General features: G+C 42.1%; 1 non-coding gene across 1 annotated transcript; it reads left to right on the plus strand.

The window, feature by feature from the left end:
* Positions 1-3,055: 3,055 nt before the first annotated feature.
* On the plus strand, positions 3,056-3,159 carry LOC148574210 (small nucleolar RNA R71). Its single transcript, XR_015906899.1, has one exon. It is a non-coding gene; the product is annotated as a small nucleolar RNA R71 (small nucleolar RNA).
* The last annotated feature ends 210 nt before the right edge of the window (positions 3,160-3,369 follow it).

Raw genomic sequence — 3,369 nt, forward strand, 5'->3', positions numbered from 1 at the left:
GTTTCAAGGATGAATTCGAAACCATGTACTTCTTGTTCTTTTGTAATTAAAACATTTTTCATTCAAGAGAGGTGATGGATTCATATTCATAACTTTAAGGCATAGACACTTAGACACTAATGATCATATAGTAAAGGCACAAACATAAATAACACATAAGGCTCAAAAACTGAAAAACAAAAAATAAATAGACAAGGAGATTAAAGAATGAGTCCACCTTAGTGAGGGTGGCGTCTTCCTCTCCTTGAAGAACCAATGGTGCTCTTGAGCTCCTCTATGTCTCTTCCTTGTCTTTCTTGCTCCTTCCTCATAGCTCTTTGATCTTCTGTAATTTCATGGAGGATGATGGAGTGCTCTTGGTGCTCCACCCTTAGTTGTCCCATATTGGAACTTAATTCTCCTTGGGAAGTGTTGATTTGCTCCCAATAATTCTGTGGAGGAAAGTGCATCCCCTGAGGCATCTCAGGGATTTCATGGTGAGAAATTTCCTCATGCTCATGTTGAGGTCCATGATCTCTTATTTGCTCCATCCTTTTCTTAGTGATGGGCTTGTCCTCTTCAATGAGGGTGTCTCTGGCCTTAGGTGCCATAAATGGTTATGGAAAAAGCAATTCTTTTACCACACCAAACTTAGAAGGTTTTCTCGTCCTTGAGCAAAAGAAGAAAGAAAGGATGAGAAGAAGAAGAGATGGAGGAGATGGAGGTGTGTGAATGGTTCGGCCACTGGGGGTTTAAGGTGGTTATGATGTGTGAAAAGGAAGGAGTGATGGTTTGAATTTGAGTGGGTGGGTGTAGGTGGGTGTATGATGGTTTTGGAAGGGAATTGGAGGTGATTGGTGGAGGTTATTTTGGGGAAGAGAGTTATGAAAAGGTGTAAAGAGGAGAGAAGAAGTGGTGGGGATCCTGTGGGGTCCACAGATCCTGAGGGGATTCTGTGGGGTTCACAGATCAAGTGGGGTCAAGGAATTAACATCCCTGCTCCAATTAGGCGTGTAAAACGCCCTTGCTGTGCAATCCTGGCGTTTAACGCCAGACTGCTGCCTGTTTCTGGCGTTAAACGCCCAAATGTAGCTTGTTTCTGGCGTTAAACGCCAGCTTGGTGCCTGTTTCTGGCGTTAAACGCCAGACAGATGCTTGTTTCTGGCGTTTAAATGCCAGACTGCTTTCCTCTAGGGTGTGCTGTTTTCAATGCTGTTTTTCATTCTGTTTTTGATTTTTCAGTAGTTTTTATGACTTCACATGATCATCAACCTAAAAAATAAAGTAATAATAAAATAGATATAATTAAATAACATTAGGTTGCCTCCCAACAAGCGCTTCTTTAATGTCAATAGCTTGACAGTGAGCTCTCATGGAGCCTCACAGATAATTAGAGCAAGGTTGGAACTTCCCAACACCAAACTTAGAGTTTGAATGTGGGAGTTTAACACCAAACTTAGAGTTTGGTTGTGGCCTCCCAACACCAAACTTAGAGTTTGACTATGGGGGCTTTTGTTGACTCTGCAGTGAGAGAAGCTTTTCATGCTTCCTCTCCATGGTTACAGAAGGAGATCCTTGAGTTTTAAACACAAGGTTGTCCTCATTCAATTGAAGGATCAATTCTCCTCTGTCCACATCAATCACAGCTCTTGCTGTGGCTAGGAAGGGTCTTCCAAGGATGATGGATTCATCCTCATCCTTCCCAGTGTCTAGGATTATGAAATCAACAGGGATGTAAAGGCCTTTAACCTTTACTAGCACGTCCTCTACTTGTCCATAAGCCTGTTTTCTTGAGTTGTCTGCCATCTCTAATGAGATTCTGGCAGCTTGCACCTCAAAGATTCTCAGTTTCTCCATTACAGAGAGTGGCATGAGGTTTATCCCTGACCCAAGGTCACATAGAGCCTTCTCAAAGGTCATGGTGTCTATGGTACAAGGTATTAAGAACTTTTCAGGATTCTGTTTCTTCTGAGGCAATGTCAGTTGATCCAGATCACTCAGTTTATTGATGAGCAAGGGAGGTTCATCTTCCCAAGTCTCATTACCAAATAATTTGGCATTCAACTTCATGATTGCACCAAGGTACTTGGCAACTTGCTCTTTAGTGACATCTTCATTCTCTTCAGAAGAAGAATACTCATCAGAGCTCATGAATGGCATAAGGAGGTTCAATGGAATCTCTATGGTCTCTAGATGAGCCTCAGATTCCTTTGGTTCCTCAGAGGGAAACTCCTTGTTGATCACTGGACGTCCCAGGAGGTCTTCCTCACTGGGATTCACGTCCTCTCCCTCCCTTGTAGGTTCGGCCATGATGGTTAAATCAATGGCCTTGCACTCTCTTTTTGGATTCTCTTCTGTATTGCTTGGGAGAGTACTAGGAGGAGTTTCAGTGACTCTTTTACTCAGCTGGCCCACTTGTGCCTCCAAATTTCTAATGGAAGACCTTGTTTCAGTCATGAAACTTAAAGTGGCCTTAGATAGATCAGAGACTATATTTGCTAAGCTAGATGGATTCTGCTCAGAATTCTCTGTCTGTTGCTGATTGGATGATGAAAAAGGCTTGCTATTGCTAAACCTGTTTCTTTCACCATTATTAAAGCCTTGTTGAGGCTTTTGTTGATCCTTCCATGAGAAATTTGGATGATTTCTCCATGAGGGATTATAGGTGTTTCCATAGGATTCACCCATATAATTCACCTCTGCTATTGCAGGGATCTCAGGATCATAAGCTTCTTCTTCAGAAGATACCTCTTTAGTACTGTTGGATGATTCCTTCAATCCATCCAGACTCTGAGAGATCATATTGACTTGCTGAGTCAATATTTTATTCTGAGCCAATATGGCATTCAGAGTATCAATTTCAAGAACTCCCTTCCTCATAGGCGTCCCATTATTCACAGGATTCCTTTCAGAAGTGTACATGAACTGGTTATTTGTAACCATGTCAATGAGTTCTTGAGCTTCTGCAGGTGTTTTCTTTAGGTGAATGGATCCACCTGCAGAATGGTCCAGTGATATCTTTGATAGCTCAGACAGACCATCATAGAATATATCCAGGATGGTCCATTCTGAAAGCATGTCAGAATGACACTTTTTGGTCAGTTCTTTGTATCTCTCCCAAGCTTCATAGAGGGATTCACCTTCTTTCTGTCTGAAGGTTTGAACATCCACTCTAAGCTTGCTAAGGTTTTGAGGAGGAAAGAACTTGGCTAAGAAAGCCGTGACCAGCTTATCCCAAGAGTTCAGGCTATCTTTAGGTTGAGAGTCCAACCATACTCTAGCTTTGTCTCTTACAGCAAACGGGAAAAGCATAAGCCTGTAGACCTCAGGATCAACCCCATTGGTCTTAACAGTATCACAGATCTGCAAGAATTCAGTTAAGAACTGAAA

Source organism: Arachis ipaensis, chromosome B2 (genome assembly GCF_059453495.1).
Source record: "Arachis ipaensis isolate K30076 ecotype BB chromosome B2, ASM5945349v1, whole genome shotgun sequence".
Taxonomy (NCBI): Eukaryota; Viridiplantae; Streptophyta; class Magnoliopsida; order Fabales; family Fabaceae; genus Arachis; species Arachis ipaensis.